General features: G+C 38.4%; 1 protein-coding gene and 1 long non-coding RNA gene across 3 annotated transcripts in view; one reads left to right on the forward strand and one right to left on the reverse strand.

Moving 5' to 3' along the window:
• The window catches only part of mcc (MCC regulator of WNT signaling pathway), a 570,331-nt gene that overhangs the window by 85,383 nt on the left and 457,128 nt on the right, over positions 1 to 27,820 (reverse strand). The gene's annotated exons all lie outside the window — the stretch shown is intronic.
• Positions 15,709 to 27,820, forward strand: part of LOC120532675 — a 40,690-nt gene continuing 28,578 nt past the window's right edge. The window contains exons 1-2 of the long non-coding RNA XR_005634339.1: positions 15,709 to 15,823; positions 27,463 to 27,601. This is a non-coding gene — a long non-coding RNA (uncharacterized LOC120532675). The remainder of the gene's footprint in view (positions 15,824 to 27,462; positions 27,602 to 27,820) is intronic.

A 27,820-nucleotide genomic window follows, 5' to 3' on the forward strand; every position in this document is an offset into this window, starting at 1 on the left:
GACTCATCTATCTTAAAACTGGAAACATTCTCTGTGACTAGAGAATTACCTTACTGATTCAATTATATCTTGACAGCATTTTCACAAACTGGAATATTTTCCTCTTTTTTTACCTCCTGTAGTCACTACTGGTGGCAAACAGATCCCCAGTACAAGTTAATGAAACACCAGCAGATTGAGAGAGTGGGTAGGAACTCGCTGTCATGAGCTGCTTGTGCACATGGCTGGGCAACCATCTATCAGAAAGTCCAGCTGGGTGGATGAGGAAACCTCTGCATCAGAAAGTTGCTTCTGCTTTATGAAGTCTTCCCAACTGCTTGAGCGCAACCAGACGTGGACCAGTTCGTCAGTATTTCACTCTTCCTGGTGCTTTAAGTTATAACAGGTAAGTTAAATGATCTTTGTAACCATAACAGTATGAAATGCAAGGTCAGAAAACAAAAGATTATCTAGATACTAGCAGACCTGGCGCGCTTCACTGCACGTTTAATTGGCTAGTTTCGGCAGCGGATCGTGGTTTTTTCAATCTAGACGCCCTGTCTTTTTCAGATTCTTTTAACCGCCTGGTTTTGGCAGCCAGCCAATCGCCCTTTTCCCAATCTAGAAATCCTGTCTTCTTTAGATTCGTTTAACTGCCTGATTTTGGCAGCGAATCGTTTTTTTTCTAACGTAGAAGTCGTTTTTTTTGTTGAGATTTGTTTAATCGCCTGGTTTTGGCAGCCAAGTGCTTTTTTTCCAACCTAGAAGACCTGTCTTGAGATCCGTTTAATGGCCTCGTTGATTGCATGTCTTCCAAGGTAGTTTCAATACCCATTTCTTGCACGGAGTCTTCTCCCCTTTTATGAGTGACTGTGTAAGTACCACGTGTACTAAACAGTAAATTAGTAAAGGAGAAAGGACTAAAAACTAAGGAAAAAGAACGGCAAGACCGCGTCAGCTGCGGAGCTCAGCTCGGAGCGAAATGAAGTGAATGAAATGAGGTGAATGGGAGGGGAGATGATCACGTGACTCCCCCACCCGCCTTAACTGTCAATCCCTCCACAAACACAAAAACACAGTCTCTTGGATCTCAACTCTCCTTTATATATATAGATGAATGAAGAACCCTGTGGTGTGTAAGCTGTTATGCATATTTTGCCACAGAAACTGTTGAGGAAGATTTTAAATGAGGGAGAAGCCTAGTCTAAAACCTTGCAGTGTTCGAAACTAGGAAGTCTAACTGAAACAAAGTCCTAAGTCGTAACCAGAAGACTGAACAAAATGCACTTGCCACTAATGATCTTTATCCAAAACTTGGATAACTGGGAAGTCTTTGAACTGACCTCTATTTCATTTAACCTGGGTCTGGGTCTCAAAATCGGCCCGGGCATCCTTCAACAAGTGAGGTGACAAGGTCGACCCACTGGGCCCATTATTCATTGTAATTTTCTTAAAACGCGGCTCGCTGCTTGCTATGAGCCTATGATATGAACTCTATCTAAACTGTTGCCAAACTTAATCTGTACACTGCTGTTTAGGCATAATTTAAAATAAAATTTAATGAAAAATAAAAATGTAGTAACATGGCTTAAACGTTATTACAGTACAAGTCAAATGTCAATGTCATGTCCAAGTGTCAGTACCCTAGTAGGCTAGTAGCTTACGCAATTCACTGCTTTTAGCAGCCACATCATCAACAATACTGTTAGTGTCAAGTTTGGCTAGGATACTTTTCTCCACCGCATAATGTATATGCTAACTGAAATGAAGTGGTATCAAAACAGAAATCGGCAAAAGGCAGTTTTGACCACATTTTTTGCTGCTATGTTGTGAACTAACAACTTAAACAACCTGATGAAGTAATATGGTATATTATATAGGACTATATAAATCACAGTACCAGACAGATAATGTTTAGCAGTTTAGAAAATGTATTTAAATGTCAAACAATAACCAGTACATTTATTTCATGAAACGGCTGGCCCATGACCAGTCCAAAGTACATGGCCCACCAGGCATTGCCTTAATGGCCAGTCTGCTCCTGCATTTAACCTATGACATCATGGTCACAACCTCTGATCGTCCTGCATAACAATTGCAACATTATATACAGTACACTAAACATCAAAATGGTGGCATCAACAGAAAACAAAATGGTGAAATGGTGAAAGAAGATATTTTAAACAAATAATTATCAAAATAAGATTCATGCAATATTCAAAATGGTTGGGTGACCCGGAATGTCCAAGAAAAATTTATAACAAAATCAAATCATAACAATGCATAGAGGGCAGCATGGTGGCGCAGTGGTAGCGCTGCTGCCTCACAGTAAGGAGACCTGGATTTGCTTCCCGGGTCCTCCCTGTGTGGAGTTTGCATGTACTCCCTGTTCCCTCCCATGCTCCAGCTTCCTCCCACAGTCCAAAGACGTGCAGGTTAGGTGCATTGGCGATCCTAAATTGTCCCTAGTGTGTGCTTGGTGTGTGGGTGTGTGTGTGCCCTGCGGTGGGATGGCGCCCTGCCCAGGGATTTGTTTCTGCCTTGTGCCCTGTGTTGGCTGGGATTGGCTCCAGCAGACCCCCGTGACCCTGTGTTAGGTTATAGCGGGTTGGATGATGACTGACAATGCACAGAGTAAATAACATTTAGTCAGTACTATGTACCTTGCATTATACCAACCTCACAACCTCATTATATGCAGATTATAATGATTCGCTACTTCGCTGACACTTACCATCAGAGTGCCATATTCACCAGATACCCGTAACGGTCACTTGCAATAATAAAATTTCCCTTTCACTTCTGTTATTCCATAACATGTGTCATTACTGAATAGCTTTACATGTCTGATTTTGTGAAAATTACAAAGGCCAAACGTGCTCAGGCAAAGAAGGATTTCGTTACAAACTTTTTTTTTTTAATTAAGGCTTTGAAAATTGGCAATTGCAAATTATAACTGTGTGTGAATATCGGGTGTGTGTTTGTATGTGCATTTTTATGTATGTGTGTGAGTGAGAGTGGTTCTTGTGATGGACTAGTTTATGTGGGACTATTTTCAGCCTTTAGCCCAATCCTGGTGGAATAGTCTTTGGCTCCAGCATCCCTGAAATGATTTAAGAACATTCTAGAAACTACCTACTGAACTCGGTCCATTGAGGGTGCATGCACCTGAATGTTGTGCCGTGTGCACATTTTCTAACTCTTTTGAATGATTCTAAGGCCACACTCACATTACATTATTTTCCAATGATTTAAAATTGTATGTTCATTTTCTGCACATAATCTTAAGAAAAACAAAGCACATTGAAGACAGCTACAGCGTGCACTCACTACTATCAGTTGTGAAGTGTGACACTCCCAGTGGCTCAGTCATAACTTTTAAAAACCCCTACAACTGAGTATGACAAGTATCGAGTCACAGGTTTTACGAGTGCTGCAAAAGTTACCAGCAGATGATTGCTCATTAAACAATGCATATGATACCAAAAACATTGTAGAATAACAGTAGCTGCAATAAATGAAATAGAAAATGAGTGTGTTGGACATGTTGAAATGGACTGGAGGCTCAAATTTGGGAGCTACAATAAATATCTGTTTATTGTTTTTGTGTTCATATTCATGCAGTTCTCTTTTCTTTATTATGATGGGATTTAGAACTGTGAAAATGAGGGAATTGCATAATCATTCACCCCTAGCGATTCCCAGCCATATAATTTGACACCCTCAGAGGCAAGAAGATTCAACAACTGCAGTTATTAATTTAAAAGCGTTCTCTGACTAGAAGTCATGTCGAGTGCTTTAGTTCGATGCTGGCCTAAGTAATAGAGAAAACTAAAGACTTGCTTGAATAAAATTATCATCATTTGCTGTGCTATCTGAAAACAAATTAAAGATATCCACTTTCTCTACTTCTGTTTGCAGCACTGGGCCTGTGTTTCTTGTATTTAGACTGCTTAACAGCATTACTCGTAGTTGTTGTGCCCATCAAGAATTTTCATTAAAGTCTTCTCAGAAAAATGTAGAGGTGAGTGGCTGTGACCTTTATTTTATTTCTCTTCATGGGTGACTTATCAGATGACCGAGAATTAAACAGGCAACCAAAGGTGTTAGGATAAAATTCATCCTGTAGATGAAAGTCAAAGTGAAGTCAGAACCAGAACTTGCAGGAAATAGCTCTTTGGCAAAGCTTTTCCTTTACATGAAACAAAAATGGGATGTCCTTAAAACCTTTGGGGCTGTTCAATAATCTAGCTGACATGATGTCTTGCATAGCAGAACTTGTACACTACTTAGTGACTACACAGTGTCATGGTGGCCAGGTGTTGAAAAATGGTGGCACCAACAAAAATGTAAGCAAATGAGTGCAAGTGAAGTTAAAAAGCAAAGAAAATGTTACTTGTGCTGTCTTTATAGCCTCTTAGTTTTTTCTGTTTCATTGTGTTTTATCATTACCTTCTGTTTGGGGGTAAGACCAGTGCTCAGAATCTTTCAGTCTTCTGCCTTACAGTTTACAATTACATTTTTTTAGGGTCAAATCGAGCCAGTTCTCATTCCAGGCATCTTTGGGTGCAAGGCAGGAATCAGGCCTAGACAACTTGCTAGTCCATTGCAGAGCATGCTCATGCAAACTCCTATGCTAACCATACTGAGAAGGTTAGGAGCTGAACAGCCATGTCCTTCACATGTAAACGAAAAAAATATACCACCTAGAGGAAAAAGCCATAAAAATATTGGCAACACAAACACTTCGTAAAGACAGTGACGAACATGATTTGAACCTTCTGGTGGTGTGGAGCACTAATACTATCGACTGCATGTTCTTCAGACTTGATTCTTTCTGTATTCTCCTTCTTTAGCATTTCCTAAATGCATTTATCTTTGAATCTTTGGATGCTACATGAGCATCTTAAGGGGTCTTCTTACAACCTAGTTTAGTTAACATTTCTCTGCTCTTATTGAATCTATTTACAGTATATTGAGGAGGAATTTGGCCTTATTTCATCCCTTTGTGCCTTCATTGTTGATTCACTGCATATTGGTCATTACAATAACCAGTAACTTCTACCTCTGATGCACATTTTTTTTTTATTTTTGCTAAATTATTACAATAAATCAGTACAGGCCTTGGTTCTGAATGTTTTACAGAATTCTTTCAATCCTGTGAAATGCTGCTGAACTCAAAAGCTAATCGTTCCCAGATGGCAGAAAAATAAAATGCCAGCAGTTTAGCAGATTGAAGATGACAGTAATGCAATGCATTTCTCATTATTGGACACACCACTCGTGTTGGCGCACTCTTACTGGCAACTGGGAAGGAATTTATTTAATCTGATTAAGATACAAAAGCAGTTCAGTCTCTAATTAGTCTCATACGGATATGAAACCTATAAGAGAAAGAATGAGAAGTCTGCTCCCATAAACATTGCATGATGTACCCTAAAATCCACTAAATCAGTTTGTTACTGAATATAACAATGCAGTCCACCATGAGAGGCAGTCCTATTTCTCTAAAATTATAAATGATAATGGTAGTAATCCAAAAGTTTTATTTTCAACTACTGATCATCTTTTAAACACAACTAACTTAATGGAATGCCTCCTTAAAACTAGTAGTGAATCTTGTGAAATTTTCAAACACAAAATATATGATATTATAAATAACATGGCACAACCCCCCACAAAGTTAATCTAACTGAATCCCAGCATGCTCTTTTAAGTGAGTTAAATTCTTTCAATGGAATAGATTGACCAGAACTACGTAAAATAATTTCTTCGTTGAAACCTTCCACCTGTGTCCTTGAATCAGTACCAACAGGCTTTTTTAAAAAAGTCTCTGATGTCCTTCATGTCCCCATTATTAGATACTGGGGTCTTTCCTGACTTTTTAAAGACTGGAGTTGTTAAACCCCTGCTCAAGAAAAGTAATCTCGACTACTCTGTCTTTGACAATTTTGGACCAATTTCTAACCTACCTTTCTTAAGTAAAATTCTAGAAAAAGGCAGTTATTGAGCAGCTAAATAATTACAGTGGAACCTCGAGATACGAGTTTAATTCGTTCCAGCACTGAGCTTGTATAGCGAATTTCTCGTATCTAGAACAAACTTCCCCATTGAAAATAATGGAAATCCAGTTAATCCGTTCCGCACCCCCCAAAAATATCAACATAAAAATCAATTTTCCTAACAAATAACACTGATAAATAATATATACAAGTGGAACCTTGGTTTGCAAGTACAGTAGCTTGGTTTACGAGTGTTTTGCAAGACAAGCTAAATTTTTAAATTAATTTTGACTTGATAAAACGAGCGATGTCTTGCAATACAAGTAGTATGGATACACCTTGTCTGCTGAGCGTCATGTGAGCATAACTGAGCTGATGGTTCTTCTCTCTCGTGCGCATCTCTCTCGTTCGCGCACGTGTCTCTCTGTCTCTCTCTCTCTCTCTCTCTCTCCTTATCTCTCTCGCGCGCCTCTCTCTCTCTCTCTCTTTCTCTCTCCTCTTGAGGGTAATCGTTTCCCATTCTCCGTCTGCATGTCCGCGATATTTTTGGATACGCTTATACAGCGAACTGCTACAGCGAAACAATGAAATCACAAGTGCACAAACGCGTAGATCCTCACGCTACAGGAGAACAAGGAACACTGAGTGAGTTGACGGGCTGGCAGCGTCAGCTTGGGTGAATCCCCGAGTCAAGGCGGATCGGAAAACTCGTCACGCATAACCACAGCCTGGCTCGTGGCTCATTACACTAGCCAATGCTCGTATTTAGATCCAAATTTTTCGCTCATACTTTCCTCTTATCTTGAATTTCTCGTATACAGAGGTGATCGTATCTAGAGGTTCCACTTGTACTTGAATAAGTATTCTATTCTTGACAATTTTCAATCAGGTTTTAGAACAAACCATAGTACAGAAGCTGCACTGACTAAAGTAGTAAATGATAGGCGAATTAATGCAGACAGAGGTGATATATCTGTTCTTGCTCTCTTAGACTTGAGCCCAGTATTTGACAACTCACACCACAGTATTCTTATAAATCTCCTTAGACAGTGGTTGGGACTCCCCAGCAGTTTCTTAAATTGGTTTCAGTCTTACTTAACTGGTAGAAAATTCTTTGTTAGTTGAGGTGATTGTACCTCAGAGATACATGATATTTTACATGGTGTACCATAAGGATCTATTCTGGGTCTGCTGCTCTTTTCAATCTACATGCTTCCATTAGGTCAGATTATCTCAAAGCACAAGGTGAGCTACCACAGCTATGCAGATGACACACAGCTTTATTTGTCGTTAGTGTCAGTTAGTGTCTGATGACCCTGATGCTCTTGTCTCTCTGATCCAATGTCTTAGCAGTATTTCTGAATGGATGAGTACTAATTTTCTCAAACTAAATAAGGAAAAACAGAAATCTTAGTGACTGGCCAACATGGACATAGTGAGGATGTTAGAAATAAACTTGATCACTTAGGTTTAAAAATAAAGGAGGAGGTAAAAAATTTAGGAGTCATCATAGATTCTGACCAAAACTTTAAATCACACATTAACCAGATTACAAGACCTGCATTCTTTAACTTAAGGAATATAGTAAAAGTTAGACCCTTTATAACTTTACAAGACACTGAAAAATTAATTCACGTTTTAGTTTTAGTTGACTAGATTACTGTAATGCACTCCTAACAGGATTACCTAAGAAAGACGTCAGTTGGTTGCAATTAGTGCAGAATGCAGCAGCCAGAATCTTAAGCAGAAAAAGAAAATTTGAGCACATTTCACCAGTTTTAGCTTTGTTACATTGATTACTTATGTCATTCAGAATTGACTTTAAAATGCTACTAACGCTTTATAAGGCCTTAAATAGTCTTGCACCATCCTATATTTTGGAATACCTGTCCCCCTACACCTTAGATCTTCGATTGGAGGTCTGCTTATAATTCTAAGAGTCAAGCTTAAAAGAAGTGACGAGATGGCCTTTTGCTGTTATGCATCTAAAATATGGAACACTTTACCTATACAAATGCATCAGGCTAATACTGTGGTACATTTTAAACTGCTATAAACTCGTTATTTTAATTTGGCTTTTTTCGTGGCCACTTTTCAGTTGTATTCTTAATAGACTATATGGGCATAGAATTGTCATATTCTTCAGGGGTCTGCTGTTTATACTAATACCCACTATTCTCTGCTGTTTCCTTCTGGTTTTTCTATGGTGGCGATTTGTGCCGCCACCACCACCTGATCAAGGCACCATGCAGCCTCCTTAGATGTTGGAATGAAGGTGGGGGTATCAGCTGTCCAAGAGACCAACTTCATCAAATCCTATCAAATGATGCATGAAATCTAAGAGGTTTGATTTAAGAACTGTTATGTTCGGTAGAACGCCCAGTCTGGGCTAGGCAGACGTTGGCCTTGGAACCCCTGCAGATTTTGTTTTTTTTTCTCCAGCCTAACTATCCTCTCAGCAATCTCACTTTACCTTGTTTTCTCACCTTTAATATGCATTGCCTGATCTTAAGTTTTTCTCTTCTTGTAACTTTCTTTTTCTGATCTTGTACAGCACTTGGAACTACACTGTTATATGAATATGTGCTATATAAATAAATGTTGTTGTTGTGGTATTAATACCTAACCTAATTTATTAGAAGCCAAAAATAATATGAAAAATATATACATGTGTGAGTAAAAATAGACTTGTATACGTAAAAACTGCATGCTGTTTTTAAATGTACTACCCTTAATTTTCATTCAAATATATTAACCTTTTTGGAAAATACATCCAGCGTTTTAGAGCAAAGCAAAGCAAATACTAAGACGTTATGCACCAAAGAAGTTAGATCTCTGAAAGGGTTAGGTAATTTAATCCCTTTAGATTTTAGCACAGAAGGATGAGTGGGGACCTTATTCAAATCATCAAAATTCTCGAAGGCAACAATAAAATTGTTCCAGCACAATTTTTTTAAGTTAACCGTGTGTATCATACAGACAGGGCACTGGTACAAAACAAGGGTATTGAGTCTTGAAAAATGTTCAAATCATGTAGTTGAACCAGAAACCTTGATAATTTTTAAAAGGCATCGGGATGAAATATTGAGACAACTTAAAAATTAGCCAACCTGATCAGCAAGACAAACTCAATGACTGCCTTTCATTTCTCAAACATCTTCTGCTTTTATGTGCCCAGGACTTTAGACTTTCAAATAAATGTTCAAAATACATGAACTGAACTGAATTTCCAGTAGCTGGTCGTACGTTGTACATTCACACCCATCTCACGTGTTTTTTCTGACTGCATCAGTTTTCATCAAAATATATTAAAAACAGATTGGATTAGGGATCTTATTTCAAAATCAGTTAATGCTAACATCACACACTGCTGAAATGTGACAGAGAAGAAGAAAATGTCTGATCAGAATAATGAGTTTTTTACTTCTAAACTACTGGGGCTTTAATTTTGGATATATTCTATTTTTTGGATAAATAGCACAGAAAGTTTTGAAAATTGTATGCCTGTTAAGTATCACAGTGGGAATATTTGGGTCAATAAAAGTATAAAGCACAGAGCAAATGTTAACAGTAAATATACTCAGCAAAAAAAGAAACGTCCTCTGACTTTCAACTGTTTTTACTTTCAGTAAACTTAATGTGTAAATATTTGTTTGAACACTAAAAGAGTCAACACCATAAGACATAAACTAAAAATGTTTCACAATGTGTCCCTGAATGAAGGGAGGCTCAAAATCAAAAGTACCAGTCAGTATCTGGTGTGGCCACCAGCTGCTTGAAGTACTGCAGTGCATCTCCTCCTCATGGACTGGACCAGATTTGTCAGTTCTTGCTGTGAGATGTTACCCCACTCTTCCACCAAGGCACCTGCAAGTTACTGGACATTTCTGGGGGGAATGGCCCTAGCCATCGATCCAAATCGATCCCGCTCCAGGGTACAGGCCTTGGTGTAACGCTCATTCCTTCGACAATAAACACGAATCCGTCCATCACCCCTGGTGAGACAAAACCGTGACTCATCAGTGAAGAGCACTTTTTGCCACTCCTGTCTGGTCCAGCGAAAGTGGGTTTGTGCCCATAGGCGGCGTTGTTGCTGGTGATGTCTGGTAAGGACCTGCCTTACAACAGGCCTACAAGCCCTCAGTCCAGCCTCTCTCAGCCTATTGCGGACAGTCTGAGCACTGATGGAGGGATTGTGTGTTCCTGGTGTGACTCGGGCAGTTGTTGTGGCCATCCTGTACCTGTCACGCAGGTGTGATATTCGGATGTACCGATCCTGTGCAGGTGTTGTTACACGTGGTCTTCCACTGCGAGGATGATCAGCTGTCCTTCCTGTCTCCCTGTAGCGCTGTCTTAGGTGTCTCACAGTGCGGACATGGCAATTTATTGCCCTAGCCACATCAGCAGTCCTCATGCCTCCCTGCAGCATGCCTAATGCACGTTCACGCATATGAGCAGGGACCCTGGGCATCTTTCTTTGGGTGTTTTTCACAGTCGGTAGACAAGTCTCTTTAGTGTCCTGCGTTTTTAGAACTGTGACCTTAAATGCCTACTTTCTGTAAGCTGTTAAGGTCTTAACGACCATTTCACAGGTGCATGTTAATTAATTGATTATGGTTAATTGAACATGCATTTAAAACATTGTTTAAACCCTTTACAATGAAGATCTGTAAAGTTATTTGGATTTTTAAAACATTATTGTTGAAATACACAGTCCTGAAAAAGGGACAAACACACCCACACACCAAGGCCAATTTAGAATCGCCAATCCACCTAACCTGCACGTCTTTGGATTGTGGGAGGAAACCGGAGCGCCCGGAGAAAACCCACGCAGACACGGGGAGAACATGCAAACTCCACGCAGGGAGGACCCGGGAAGCGAACCCGAGTCTCCTAACTGCGAGGCAGCAGTGCTACCACTGCACCACCGTGCCGCCCTACTTCATTTATTCATGGCAAAATTAATTATTTGAATGTTTTATTAATGATCTTAAATGGTAAGTTTGGTATTTTTTCAAGTTAAGGTTATTCCTTCACAAATATGCTATATTTACATTTTCCCCACAAAATTATGTTCTAAAGTTAATTGCCCACACTGACACTTTACATTGTAGTCCATTGGGCATACAGGAAAAGCTTAAAAAACTTAAAAAAAGCCAAGATAGTCGTTGAGTATTTCTCCAGGATGAGGACAACTCTGTCTTAGCAGCCATATTGAAACAAGCTTGTGGCCCACTTCAGTACTCCATTCAAAGGCCATGTGGTAGCTAAGACCAAGCTAGACTGAAGATAAATCGACAGTAACCTATGGATGCAAGATGCACTGCTACATATGCTATAATTATATTTTTGTTACACTCATTTTATTTTGCTTATTATTTGGGCATATTGTCTAAAATACATAATTAAATGTGTAGCTCTTTCTCCTGCTTGTTCTTTCACTCTAATTGCCTCAGGTTAAAGATAAAAAAGGGAAGGGGGAGAAAATGCTGAAGTACAGTACCTGACCGCAGAGTGGTAAAACTATGGGATTTGAGGCATGTACTGTAGGTAAAGACTACATAATAAAGAGTCCTAAGTGGAAAACAGGGTCACCTAACACAAAACATTGTGAAGGGGAGGCAAAACATTTGTGTAGCTGCAACCACTGCAAAGTCATCAAGGTTTACATCTTTCTTATGGCAAACTGCTTGGGAAAAATGGCAGAGAGGAAAAGAAAAGTAGTGACAACTGCTTAGGCCTCTCATAAGAAGATGAAGAACAGCTACACCATCTGCAGATTGCCAAAACAGAATGCCAGTACCCTCCCAAACTGACCTGTGCTATTGTTCTCACACCATACTGATTGTTATAATCACACAATAAAGTGCTACACACCGTGATGGAATGAGATAAACAAATGCAGTGACAACATATCCTGAGCCTCAAGCCAAACACAGGCAGAAAAATGATGAGGGTAAGCCCGAATTAAAAGCCATTGAGCAGCTGGCTAATGCTATAGGTCATTGACATGCAACACATACTCCATGATGCAGAATGTGACAATGACAAAGACAGAGAAATGTCTTTCCAGCAAATGAGGAGACAGTCAAATACTCGGCTTTACATCCTTACATCAATGTTTGGCTGATGAGCACTACTTTCGAAACGTTAGATCAGCAATGTGATAACTGTTAACTGTTTAAAAATAATAGAATGTGTGGAAAAAATAGAAATGTTCAGCTTGCTTAAGATGAACCACCTTTATACGAGGACCGATGTTATATACTCTCCTAGTTTTAGAATATTTGAAAAGGGAAAGTTATTAACTTTGTCAAACATGTAGAATATTTCTCATAAAATAATATTATTTACACTTAAAAACAGGTTAGTAAAACCAAAAACTGCTGTAACGATAAGCTCATATTATTTTTTTTTGGCCCATGAAGAGAAGTTGAGAATCTGAATAACAGGACTTAATGTGAAAATTTTGATAACGCTCAATGCTCTGTTACAGAGAATAAACTGAATATGATTTTATTAATGAATGTGTGGTAGCTAAGCAGTTGGCAGGGGAATCAGTCTCTTTGATGGACTGAATGGTCTCCTTACATTTGTCAAATTTCTTATGTTCTTAAGTTCAATCTCCATCTCAGACTCACCGTGTGATCTCAGGAGCCGCTTGGCCTGTCTCCGCTTGAATCTGTTTTCTATACATGAAGCACTTTTTGTGGAAGGTGATATATTTTATACAATAAAATCTTGCAGACTGAGATAATGAACAGACTCTACAGGAATGCTCCATGTATACAAATGGGTACATAAAGTGCTTTGGTATGCTGGCCAGTGCTATATAACTTCTTCGGTCTATGCTCCCACAGTGGGAACTTGATAACCACAGCACAGCACGAATAAACTACTTTGAAATGGAGTTCACCATGAAATGTGCCTCATTAAATAAACATCATGGTGGTGAATTACAGTATTTTACATTCCAACTTGTCCAGTTACAGGTGAAGGACTTTAGTGCCCCACAACCCTAAAACGCAGGCTACAAAAATGAATAGATTTATATGACTTTGGCTTAAGCTTCGCTGTTTGAATTTTCAAATCTCTGCAATGCACATTAAAGAAATGAAACAGGCAAGTCTGGAAACTACAAAATGTTCAAGGTGACTTGAAGTTGAACTCCATAAGCAATTGTACAGCCCAGTGACATACCGTAAGCCTTCTGTGTGTAATTCTGAATTCTGCACTCGCAGACAATGCAGCCAAATGCTATTATATTCACATTTGCTGAAAGCCATACTCAAAGCTGATGCTTCCATTTATTTCTGTATTTTGAGTGCTGGCATGCATTATGGAAGAGGCTATGTGGAAAAAATAAACTACATTAGAAGCCAGAACAGAATATCCCAAATATTTAATGGTATAACCAAAACGCTAATACTTCACATATGGTCATAAACCTGAGGGGCAGAAAATTTGATTTATAAATATGACTCAATCCACATACATCATTGTCATTGTGCATCATTGCCATTACTGTATTTGCTCCAAAATATTCGCTATTTGTCACATATTCACCAGGCACTAATTTAAAATCACAGTCCATGAAGAAATTATTTTAATTGGTAATGTACAAAATGAGCAGTGAGAGGGTTTAACTTGAGAAAACCATTCAGAATTTTTCATTTTATAAAGTGAGATCTCCGTTGGGAAATTCTGTGCAGCTCAAGCGTGAACTTTTTCCTTCAAAAATTCAAATCTTCATTTCTCTTTTGGCTGTCAGCTACAGCATGTGAAAAGCTGTGCCGTGATGCCACTGCCAGCTCAAAATGGCTGAGATTGTCAGCAAATAATCAGGTAATTAACCACTGCAATTATTCATTCATCCCTGCAACCCTGAACTGAATAAGGAAATAGAAAATGGTTGGATGCATGGAAGAAGGGACGGAATTAATCATTTGCTTAGTTTCTGAACCCAGTTAGTTATGTTAAGACTGGATTCTATCCAAGCAGCAGTAGCTGCAAAGCAGGAACCAATCCACTGTAACTGTTTTATAACTCAATTAATCCATTTCAGGTTTGTTAGGGTCTGCAGTCTCTTCAAATAGCAAAGGGCATAAGGTTGAAACAACTGTAAAACTTAGGGGACACTGATGAGTACAACCTTACTACAATTACTAGGCAAGACAATCGGAAGTGTACAACACGTGACGCCATCACCACAATTGTATAAAGATCAGCGTGTGAATTAATGCTGCATTGACCTCAATTGTCCTAAAGGGTTTTTGGCATTATTGCTCTGAAATTTCATACCCCCTTTTGTGATGGTGCGGGTTGGCTCCTTGCTCCCTCTGCCATAACGGGAGCCTTTTGAATCCAACACAGTCAATAACATAACCGGATGAGCATGGCTGATGACAAATCACACTTGGAGCAAGGGGATGGTGTAAAAGTGAATCAGTAATTTTATTAAAAACCAAGTCCAAAACAAGTGTTCAAAAAGTGCAGTGTTCAGAAAATAGTTCAATAAATAAATAAATAATCCATAAAAAGGTGCATCTGTGGAGGTTAAAATCAGCATAAATCTATTAAAAACAAGGTTAAAATCAGCTGGCAGGAAACTTTCGTTACTAAAAACCAGTGTCTTTTTCCTCACTGGTGGCTACTCCGCTTATCCCATACGGGCCTTGCAGCAGAGGAATCGCCCTATTGACACACGCAGCTGACCTTCCGCAGGTCCGGGTCCCATGCTGACCCATGGCTATGGCCTGGCTCCATCGCCGAATCTAGGTTTTGACCCCAACGGTCATGGCGCTCACATTGGAGGTCCCCTTCTAAGCCTCCTTGACCCCTGCTGCCTTCCGGTCTTCCATGGTGAGTCACTCCTCTTAGTGCACATCGCTCTGGCTTCCCGAGTAGTTCAGCCTGAGTTATTACTCCTTCAGCCCCCCTGGGCGTCAGCCTCTCATGCTGCTCAAGGGTCTCTCATTTTCATCTGCCTGCCTTCTCTGTCCCGAGCCTGCTCCCTTTTGCTCGCTCGCATCAGCTCCTTCCACCTCCTGCCTTGTTCTCTCTCTTCAACCTCCATCTTTTCTTTTTCTCGATTCTTGATTCATCTCTCTTGCACTCGCGCTTCCCTTTTAAAATGGGGATGTGGTATATCTGGGCAATCAGCAGTTCCCAGCACCAATTAGGGTCGCGGATGATCCTATATCTGTGGCAATAATTGCATGGCCGTCCACTCCCGTATCGCACACCCCCCAACACAAAGATGTGAATGCAGCAACTATTCAATAAAATGTCAAACAGCCGCAGACCTCTCCTTACCACAGTTTTGTTTTCCTGAAGGCAGACAGTGCTTGGGTATTGTAATTGAACCCATGATGCTTAAACTATAAAACTGCACTCTGCAACTCTTCAAAGTGATACTAAAAGTAGCATTTACAAATCCAGCAAAGCATCATGTCCTTCATCGCATGCATCATTCTCGATAAAATCAAAACTTTGATCAAAATCTGGCTAAGGCTTTGTGCATAATGATGTGTAAAGATGAGCTGCCACACAAGCAATTTATTTCCTGCTTATTACACACAGCTGTGACATGTAATATGAATGACCAATCATAGACAACTACACATCATTGGCATGCTGTGAACCTCAGCTATCCAATGGTAACGAGCCTTTCACTTTATGTAGCTTGCCAGAGGTGGAACCTTTGATAAGAGCAGATTCACTCATCTGTGACATGCTGCTCGCCTAGTCATACATGTGTGCAAATCACATATTTTAATATCGAAAGAGAGCAGACAACATGGAAACTTGGGATTTATTTGAAAGAAGACACCCTTGGATATGTAAGAAATACCATTATTGCTTTTGATTGACTTGTGAGTTTATGGCAATGTACACTAGCAACTTTAAAATATGGCAGTGTTAAACAGAAATTTTGTCTTTGATAATGGGCCAGCTTTCAGGCATCTTGTAATTTAAACACAACTGTAGTCTGCCTGTGGAGTCCTGCTCAAAATGTGGCTGACTAAATCAACCCTTATATATAAAATATGACATTTCTCTCTCTTTATGCTGAAAAATGAAGTTTTGTGCTAATAATTCAGTATATTTCATTTTTTTTACAGTTGTAATCATTGTTTAATTGACTGATCTCATAATGAGAGTTACTCTTAATAAACAAAAATGGAAATTTAGCACACTTTATGTAAATATTACCTTTCTAGATATTGATAGGTACAAACAATACCTATCTACAAACAATACCTACCTACCAACCTATTTATTTAACATACTTTCACCATATTAGAACACTCTAGACGAGAACAGGCCATTCAGCCCAACAAAGCTCGCCAGTCCTATCCACTTATTTCCTCCAAGAAAACATCAAGTCGAGTTTTGAAAGTCCTTAACGTCTTACTATCTACCACACTACTTGGTAGCTTATTTCAAGTGTCTATCGTTCTTTGTGTAAAGAAAATCTTTCTAATGTTTGTGAGAAATTTACCCTTAACAAGTTTCCAACTGTGTCCTTGTGTTCTTGATGAACTCATTTTAAAATACAAGTCTCGATCCACTGTACTAATTCCCTTCATAATTTTAAACACTTCAATCATGTCACCTCTTAATCTTCTTTTGCTTAAACTGTAAAGGATATAGGATGCTATTGCTCATGTACAGTGCTGGCCATACTGACTCAACATTCGCAACATGGCAGTAAGAAAACTCAGGCACCTAATGTCAGATACTAGGGAGCATGACATGTCAATGCTAGCAGATCAAAAAGGAGCAAATTAGAGTATCTTAGTGGTGAACACATGTTCATGAAAAAAACACAAAGCTGGCTTCATTTTAGGAAGGCACTATTATGCTTCTGGTTTTTATGTTCAACGTTTTTCAGTTTTTGCATAAAAAAATCAACAACTTTATGTGACGAATATAAGGAACTTACCAGTAATACAAAACAACATAAACTGTAATAGTGCTAGGAGTGTTTTACAGATGGATTAGCTGTAATCTAAGAATATGTGCTATGTTACAGATTCAAGGGTTGCACACAAAGAGAAATATTTCTACTTCAGAGGTATGAGGAAAACAAACACTTCTATTAGTTAACAGCGGGAACAGAATGAAAAACATTAAAAAAAATAGTTTTCCACTCTTTGTGGATCAAACTAAGCAAATAGGAGCCATGTGTTTTAGGTGAGTTATCTTGTAAAGTTCTCCATAGTCAGGTGCATGCTGGTCTGTGATCAGGAAACCTGGCAGCAAGAGCCTGGCTTGGAGTACACGATGAGCTGCCTTAAAAATCAAATGGTGAAAAAGTGAAACAACATTTTTTACTAACTGAGTCCACAATACAAAAGAAAAATTGAAGAACATTAAGGAGAAAATTAAGATGAAGATATTCATGAGTTCATAATTCAAAACACATCAAGGTTCTGCTGTGAAAAGTTAATTGTCCATAATCCAAAACAAAAAAACGTTCAAAATTCACAATAATCCACTTACTAAACACGAGAACAGCTTGAATGCCAGTAGCTGCAAAGCCACTAACCATGCAGTACTAAAGCAATGCCACCTTACTTTTCCAAAGACTCATGTGCACCGCAATGGACAGAGAAGTGAGGGTCCATGGGCATAAACTCAGCAAAATAAACTAAGGCCTATTCCTGATACTCCATCATACACCACCAAAATTGTTTATCATCTTTACCATGAAGCATGTTCTCCTCCCTTTAAAACTGTATGAATGACCTTTGGAACAAAGAGTTTTGATCTCAACCTTTTACAAATTTCTATATAGGCTCTTAAATTCTACCTTACTTTGTTCATTCATCTATTGTTGAGGTGGCCAAATATATTTATTCGTTATGTCAAGTAAAATTGGACCCTGATGTACCTACACAATAATTTTAACTTAAAAGGCACTCAATAAGTATTAAGAATTATCTCTCCAATTTTCACACAAAAACTTAGTTTTTATAATTTAAAAAAATATCTGTAATCTATTTGCCTCCCCTTTTCAGGTGTCTTTCTTTTTATAATGATAAGCGAAACAGAATTTTACAAAACAGTTTGTGGAGGTTATCTAGTATCACATTCACAAACAACTGAGCTTTTTCTAGTTTTATGAAATGTAAAATCTTGTCGTTTTCAGTAGTCATTCTGTCCTTGCCTGAAACCTACCTGCCAGGTCGAACTCAATGATAACATGAGATGTTAAACACTAAGCCCTGCACACATGTAGTAGAGCTCTGTCATCTGGTTTTACCTCATGTGAGGTTGAGGTTCTTAACTGTATCTTATAACATTTATTTATTCTCTGTTTAAAAGGTGCTTTTTGATTATCAGTTCATAAGGACCCAGAGACAATTCCAACAGTAGTGGGCATAAGACAGGAGCCAAACCTGAGAGGGACAATAGTCCAGTGCAGGGTGCACTCATTCCCATACCCACACTTATTGCTTCTTGGCCAAAGTAGAGTTGCTAATTAACCTAATTGTGAGTCTTTGTGATGGGAAAGAACACTAAAATTGTTAAATAACTACCCAGGAAATTGAAGTGAAGATGTACACCATCTACAAAGACAGTGACCACTGTGAATGTCTCCACTATATATCACTATATATATATGGGAGGAATGAGTGTGCTTATTGGAACAAAGTGGAACAGTTGTATGGGTGTTGCTGATACAACAATCTGGTTCTTAACACCACCAAAACCAAGGAACTGATCATCGACTTTAGGAGGATGAAAACTAATATTTAGCCCCTTTTTATTGATGGGAATTGTGTGGTGAGGGACTCGAAATTCTGGTTCCTGGGTCTGCCTATGCAGGAGGATTTGAGTTGGAGCTTCCCAATGTGGATGCTAGAGGCGCTGTTGCCCCGTTGAACCCACCAGACAGATGTCCCATACACACGTGTAAAAGCACAAGAAGATTTTAATTATAATATTCTTCAAATATAGTGCACAAAGCACCATACTCTCCACTATTCTCAATTAATCAATAAATAATACAATAACACAATCCTCCACTCCTAGCAGCTCCGTCCTCTACCACCCAGCTTTGGCTGTCTCTGCTGGGGTTTCCCATAGACCTTTTAAAGTCTCTGACCCGGAAGTATTTCTTCTCTGGGTCAACACCACATCTTCCTTCTTCAAGTGTCCCGGAAGTGGTGCCGGGCTTCCATCCTTGTGACCCTGAGGTACTTCCGGGTTGGCTTAACCATAATAGTCTCCAGGTTCTTGGTGAGCTCACCCTGGCAGCACCCACGGCACCCAACACGGCTGAACAGATGGACTCGATGTCCCATGCTGCCCTGTGGGAATCCGAGGAACCATTTCCATCCAGGGGAGCTGCCATCTAGCGTCCTGGGGGATGTAATGCCCTGAAAAGTCTGCTTTCTTCTGTAAAGGAACATCCCGGCAAGACTGAAACGCCGGCTGTCCATCACACCATCCTTGGAAGATCTTTACAGTTTCCGTTGACTGAAAAAGGATAATTAAAAATCCATCCCACCCCCGTCACTCTAACTCTGAACTGCTGCCTTTGGGCATATGCTTCAAGACAATAAAAAAATGGACAAATAGACTAAAAATAGCTTTTACCCAAAGACTATGACTGCACTAAATACCAGCAGAATCTGAAAAATGTTTTGTTGTGTAATATGATGTTTGATTTGCTTTTCCACTTTTAGAGTCTCCTTTATAAATCTTCATATTTATATGTTTTTGTAGTGTTATACGGTAATTTCTTGCTGTTTTGCTGCACTGATAGGTTTGTATTCCAATTTTGCTGTACTTGTGCAATGTCAATAAAGATATTCAATATTTAATATCAAATCACAGTTGCCCTGAAGTACCATGGACAAACTTTTATGTGTATAAGAAACTTTTTCAAGGCAACTTGTTTAATTACAATCATTGACACAACTTTCATTAGAAAAGTCAATTAGTAAAATTAAAAAAAAGAATTATTAAGCCTGAGGTTTGAAAGTGGATACAGTAGTAACCCTAACCCTAACCCTAATCCTAGTGAATTTATTGTAACTTCCTTTACACTAATCAGTGCAGTTGGAGGTATAATTTTAAAAAGTGATCTGAATGATAAGGGCTTCTTTATAAAGTGGAGGAGTTATGATTACAATTTTTGCTGATGTTAACCATAGAAAATCAGATGTGATTTTGGGCTAATCAGAGATGCTTACTTGACAATTTAAAAAAAATTGGTGGGCACATGTTCTTGCAGTCCCTGCTAGAAATTACACCTTTATTATAAGTATGCCATTGCTGCCTTGAATACTGTCTGCATTCAGATTCCTCACTTCTATTTAAAACTGAGAAGAAAACCTCAAGTTGCTGACTGAACACACTGGGCTTTTTAGAAATGCAAAGACAGCAAACAAAACAAATCAGAAAATCATCATTTATTATACCATATGTTACCAAATTTCAAAATTATTTCAAGTCTTTGTCAATTGCATGAATGTACCATGAGCCTTGAATAGACTGATTTAAGGGGAACACTGAGCTAGGACATCGAGGGAACAACAAAAGCTAATCGTCTTCTGTCTTCCTTCATGGGCCTGACAGTTTGGAAAAACTCCCATGAGTGCACCTCTAGCAACCCTGCAACTTTGTTATGTTTGGTCAATGGAAATTATAGCATAGCAGAACAACTGAAATGTCATAAGTTTTGAACTAGTAAGTGACAGAGGCTTATTGAAATGACTGAAGCAGGAACAAGCTCTCGTTCATAAAAATGTATATATTTTATGGGTGGGGGTTGATTTGTTTTGAACCAAGTCTTGTAAAACTTGACTTATTTGTATGGAAGTTTGTTATTAAAATCAAAAAAATCAAAAAAAAAAAATATATATATATACTGTATATATTCGCGTATAAGTCGGGTCTTGAAACCCGAAAAATCGATCATAAAATCAGGCCCTGACTCATACACATGTTCAAAAATAAGACACTTAATTTCTTTTTTTTTTTTTTACATCTTCCTGCTTCCTCCAGTCTCGCACCAGTTTCTCAGATTCATCGATTTTTTTTGCAGCAGCACAGTTACCAATTCCTTCAATGGCTTTTAATTTAAAACCAGCTCCATATTTTCTTCTGATCAAACGCTCCATCATAGATAAGGGATGCTCTTACGATAAAGGTGTATGAGGGTGTGAGATAGAAAAAACACAAAACAGTGTAAACGTTTCTTTGGAATAGTTCAGGTATTACCGCGTGGTCACGTGGGCACAATACATAGAAAGAAAAGGCAGTGTGCTCCATGGTTACTCTCTCAGGTGGGCGTTATCATTATTTCTTGCACCAATAGTGTGAGATTTCTGGATTCGACTTATACTAAAATAATACTAAATTACTGGAAATTATATGGCAAAATCAAGCCCCGACTTATCCACGGGAGGACTTAAATGCAAGTATATACTGTATATATATTTTTCCATCACCTTTAAAAAAGGATTGGATGCCCAAATCTTTTCACCTATCCATATTCTTTATTTACACACTTTTAACATATCATTATGGCATTTACACTCTTTGTACCCTTTAAAGAAATATTAGTTTGCATGCCCAAGTGTCCACAGCCAAGGGCACAACACACTTCTGTTGGGACACTTCGTAATAATATACCAAGATGGACCTGGGCATCTGAGGAATTAGGCAAGACTTTTGGTTCCAAAGTCTAAATGAAGTTCATTAATAAAAAACAAACAAACAAACAAACAAAAAAAACACCCAAAGAATTCAAGTGTTCAAAGTGATACAGTGCTTCAATAAATAACCCTTTTTTAAACATCAAGTTGTGCTTTTAAAATAGTGATAAATAATTCCAGTAAGCAATTAAATAAATACTTTGAGTATCAGGACATCATTCCACCACATCCTGGTCTACCAGTTCTGCCAGTACCTGCAGAACTGAACTACCATCTCAGTCATTCACAGCAACTCCCTGGGCCCCTTGCCCTCTAACCTGATGACATTACACTATGGATCTGCATAACAGTATATTGATCCCTTGGCCTCTCTCCATCCTCATCTGCTCCACTGCTCAACAGACTTGAACTTCCACACATTCCTGGAACCTCCATACCAGCCCTAGCCATCTATCCTGCCCCCTTTACAACGCTCAACAGAGTCAACACTGTCTGTCCTGCCCTTTGCTCCCAGAAAATATGCTGTCCACAAAGTGATCACTTGCTCTATTGTTTTCATTGTCTTTCCATCTGTCCTCTCCTTTTCTTTCTTTTTCCTGAACACTAACTCGGCCGACACAAGTTAATACGTAGTTTCTTCATAATTAACTAAAACCCAAGTGATTGCATATATTCACATGTGCACTGCTTGCCAGTGGTTAAGCCACTGAACTGTGCTTAAAAACCATCAAAACCAATAATAAATTAATTAAATAAAACACCCCCCAGACTTTTCTTACCACAGTATAGCTGCTGAACCACTAAAAGTAAGGGTTTATAAATCTAGATATACAAATGAAATAGCAAACAAAAATGCTAAATTAAAGAATCACCCAAATAACAAAAATAAAGGATCTTGAAAACAGAATAATAGCATGCCAAACCTTTAACAGTGAGAGATGAAAGGAAATATTGTATATTTTGAGGCTGAATACAGAGACAAAGGCTGAAACAAATACAAGAAAGTACATAAAAGCCAATGTTCGGCAGAGCTGAAGAAAATAATGACAGAATTAGGCATTAAAGAGGCAACACTGGCATGGCGCATCTCGATTAGCTTAATTACACATCATTATCATTTGAATTTTAAAGGTCAAGCCATAATACCAATGAACCTACAAACTTGCTTGCATCTATAATTCACTAAAATAATGATTTGGTTGAACCACTGAACCAATCAGCATCAATTTAATCATATTCACATCCTGAAACTAATTCTTCCTCAAATATCATCTGTTTTAAGTTACTTGATAAAGGATCTCGACATATATTAGAGTTGCCAAATTTTGTTAATAATTGAATGCTTATGGGCTAACTCTGTGAAACGTATAAACACACATGTGTGAATAACACTTCAGTGTGAGAAACTCCAGGGATCACTGTGGTTTGTTATATTCGATCCAAAAAATTGAGTAAAGCAAATTTATTCCTTGAACTAACTTTTAAGTTATGCTTCGCTCTTACTGGTTGTAAATTTAAAATTACCCAGATCTCATTTTTTTTTTTTTCAAGGAAACCAAACAATAGATGTGTTGTTTTTAGACATGGCTGAAAAAAGATGTTTTTGATTTGTGTGGTTATTTAAGATAACAAGATAATTAAAGGTAAAACTGCAACACACATTTTTATACCCCCACACTCAACTTCTTTTGTAATTCTTCTATACACTAGCAGCATTAGCATTTCTAATTTTGTAATTTACAATCAGAACATCAGCAGAGCTAAAACCTTGAAATCTCTGCTAGCTCTTTTCTTGAAAAAGCCCTAAGATGAACAGACCAGGCCACACTGTCTTTAGCAGCATTTCTACGGAATTCCTGGGTAATGCAAAATAACCTAAAATCTAAAATTCCTCTGCCTGACCCCAGTCAAAGGTGAAAAGAAGGAATCCTCAACACAAGCTGACTCCTTTTGATTCACAGTTCCATTGCAACTGTCTCCAGCTTTGTTGAGCTCCTTGTTCATTAGGAAGAAGTCAAACCCAATATAGGAGCATCATTATGAGCCTACGATCTTGTTGTTTTGGCTCTGTGATCATATACAGTATAAAGACGGAGATGTTGATGGATCGGCAAAATGAAATCTTTATCCAAGTATATAGATAGCTCCTGCTTTATAATAATATTTAGGAACAAAATTTAAACAACTGCTCCTGCTGCACCGATTCATTGGTTACTTTCAGACTCTCCTATACCCCTGCATGTGAACAAGAGTCTAAAATGACTAGTAAACAGCAAGTAACGCCTATACAGGTAACTGTTACATTCTCTCCTTCTTATCACTTCACACTCAATTAAGACCTACTGAGCTGACTGCTGGAGATCATAATACAATGAAGCTAAAAGGAGAAGTTAAACCAGTAGAATGAATGGATCAGACGCATATACTTATTGTACCAATGACTTTGGTGTAATCTGAAATATGTGCCGCCATTACATTATTTCAGTGGTGACCAGATTTCCAAAGTCCCAAACTGGGACACTTTTACGCTAAGCACATGGTTCCAAAATGTGACACAACTCATGAATCCAGAGTGTGCTAGATGAAAATAAAATTGAAGAACCATTTCCTCCATTTGGTATTGTACACCCATTGCTCTTTGGAGTATCATGTACCTTGTAAAAATGTTCAATTCCAGGCATAAAACTGGACACGATCTCTTACCAAGACACAGAGCCTGAAATTGGCACAGTAAAATATTTTTTTAATAATTCTTGCATAATGATGACACTTTTCCTATTTTTTTATTGAAACCAGACCTGTAGTATCGTTGCATTAAGAGCAAAGAGAACATTGACATAAGCCTTTTTCATGTCTGCACAGAAAATGTCAAAGTCTCATGATGACACAAATGAGTGGTGGCTCTGAGGCTAAGGATCTGTGCTGGTATCCCAAAGGTTGCCAGTTTGAAACCCCGGCACTGCCAAAAGAGATCCTACTCTGCTTGGCCCTTGAGCAAGGTTCTTAACCTGCAATTGCTCCAGGAGTGCTGTACAATGGCTGACCCTGCGCTCTGACTCCACGGGGTATGCGAAAACTAACAAATTCCTAATACAAGAAATTGTATAAGGCAAAATAAAAATAAAAAAATAAAATAACTAAAAGAATAAAGAGTTTGTTTACTGTTCCTTAGCAGAGAGAAAACTACAATGTTTCTTCCAAATGTGAATTTTGGCCACCCCTTTTTTCAAGAATCCCACTGCAGGTTAAGCCATGGAGTATGAGGAGTGTGATCCTTCAGCAACTGAAGCACACCCGCTTGTGGATTACCATCCCAGTTAGTCAGCATTATTCCAACCTTAGACACAAAACCAACAAGAAAGTGCCATAATATTAATCACTTTCTGCATTTTCCAGCCAGATCTCATCCATCCCTGCTGACTTGCCAATATATCATCTAAAAAAAAAACAGTAACGTCTGACATTAAAATAAATCTGGTCCAAGGAGGAGGGCTTGTTGGCTTGGTTTTCTCTAAAGTCCCCTCACCACTTCTAGTCAATATCTTCTTGACATCAACATTTTCTAAACTCTGTGAGAACAGGATAGGTCACCAGCTACACTTCTTGAGTCACTGAAGGAACTAAAAATCTGACACTTGGTTTAGGCAGTGCAGTCTGTTGCAATATAACAGCTTCACAGCATATCTTTTTTGTTAATGCAGAATGAAATTACAGCTTGAAGCCTAATTTCAAGATTATTATTCTTCAAGATGCAAGAACAATAAAAAAGCTTTGAGCCTGAGGTTCAGCAGTGATCAATAAAAAGTTTAAGAGGCATATGCAGAGTTAATAAATAATCCTTTTCAAACTGAACTATTCACTTCCAATGCCTTGATTCAAGTAGCCAAGCACCTTCAATGCAAGCAACATACATTTTTGTACCTGATGATATTAGGTTAGGTTCCATCCTCCAGCAACCTCTGTTAAGAGGTAAAAGGACAGTTCTGTTTTAATTCACAGTTGAAAAAAAAAACAGTTTAAGTTGATTGGATGGATGCATGGTGTCAATTAGTGAGCATGGCAGTAATAGGCTGAAACAGGAAAGCTAGCAAAACAGTATATGACACTCACTGTGTGCAAAGATCTTACACAACTCAATAAAATCTGATTTAACGCAAGTTATCTGGGCGCTAAGTGTTTATTTGTTTGTGAAAACACTCCATAACATTACAGTAAACATATTACCAAACAGTGCTCAAATAAAAATTATGTTTTGCATGGCCTCCAATAAACTGCAAAATCGAAGATATTCACTTTGTTACACTGCTGTCGAACTTTTTCAAGTAGCCCTGTGGTAGATTCCTTCAAGATTCTTTCAGCTTTTGCCATAATTCTCCTTTTAACTCTTTCAGATAATGATGACATCAGAGGGCATCACAATGATCTGATTCCCTTGAGAAAGACAACACAGCAGCATTCTATAGTTTGCTTAAGTTTTTTGAGACGTGAAAGTTGCATGAACTTGCATTACAGTCTTTAGCAAAAGAGACATATACTACACTGGACTATTCATTTTTTCAAACGTTTTGCTTCTTGAAAATTTTTTTGTGAGTATGCTAGACAGTTCCAAGCTGAACACAAACATAATTTCAGATTGATTGTATCGCATGGGAATTTGGAGAAGCATGAAGTTATTTTTGTTAATTTAGTGTGTTTAAATTGCTTATTGATGCTGACACATTGAATTAGTCCAATTGAGTGAAAATGTTTTACTGCTGATTTTCGTTTGTAGTCAGCACCTGACGTGTCTTATTATTGTGTCCAAAAATAGTTAGCCAGTATTGATGGATTCCATTTTCCCCGATACTGCTTTTCCATCTTTGCAATATCCCGGTGAAACCTGTCATCACGTTTGTCCCTGACTGCACCAACAACGGCAGTGAATGCAGAAAGTTAATCTTTATAAACACGTTGCACTTCACGGTTTTGTATGCTTGAAGCATGTTCTCTAGCAGCTGGGCCCTGTTTGGTTCTCTAGAGTTGCCAAGAAAAATTTCACCATCACCCTTGAATGCCTTTTCATGTGATTTCCTCCAGCCTCACTAGCGGATCTTCAAACCGCTTGTCATTGATGACGTGCCTGTTTTGTGGCTCAACAAAAATGCCTTCTTTACAGTTGGAATTAGTCAAAAATCTAAATTTTTTGTTTTTCTTCTTCATTGCTTTCAAAACTTTTTTCATCAGTCTGAGTTTTATATGAAGAGGAGGCAAAAATATCTTTGTTGAGTTTGCAGGTGGTTTATGTGCCACTGTTTCCTGCCCTGGAATCAGATACTTATAGAGCTGCCATATTTTTTTTAATATAATAAGACCCTTTATTACCAAAAACACTTGGTATATGTGAGCTGCATTCCTAGTAGCTAGTTGTCCCACTAGTTTTATACAATCAAAGATATTTCAGTTGTAGTTCTTATATACGTATATTTATAATACGAGAGGAAATCTCAGAAATAGGCAAGAGCTATAAATGGTATGTGACCGGGAGATTTAAAGCATTTAAAATACACCCAAAAGTGCTCAGGAGGCAAAATCTCTTTTATCCAGTGTTATTTGTTAGTTAATGGTTACCTTAGGGTAGTCTGCATACCGAAAAAACCTTGTTATGGCCTCACCAAAAATACCACTGGTAATATTGTTAGAGCACCAAGTTGTAATCATGCTGCCAGATAAAGTTTTTGTCAATGAGTTGTTTTTCCAAAGGTACAGCAATATGCATCAAATTTATTTATATTTATCTGTAGCCATCTTTTGTTTATTCTGAGCAGATTTCCTACAGTGCTGGCTGAAATTATGTCCCAGACCATGACAGAGCCACCACTGTGCTTCACAGAAGACTACAGGCAGGCATCATCATATTCCTTACCAACTTCTCTTCTGACATGTCCGCAATCATGACATCACTTGGTAAGATCGTTTGTTACTGGCTGTTTCTCCTTGTTTGATGGGCTCACTGCAATGTTTTTCAGCTTATTCTGCTTAATAATAAACTGATAGCTACAACATGCCCTACAAGGCGTTTTCACTTTGCATGGCCAAAACATCTGCTTTGATTTTTTTTAAGACCATTGTAGCGGCAGATGTGCATCATGACATCCTACATCTCCCCAGTTTTTGCAAAGTATA

This window comes from Polypterus senegalus, chromosome 7 (genome assembly GCF_016835505.1).
Source record: "Polypterus senegalus isolate Bchr_013 chromosome 7, ASM1683550v1, whole genome shotgun sequence".
NCBI classification, from domain to species: domain Eukaryota; kingdom Metazoa; phylum Chordata; class Cladistia; order Polypteriformes; family Polypteridae; genus Polypterus; species Polypterus senegalus.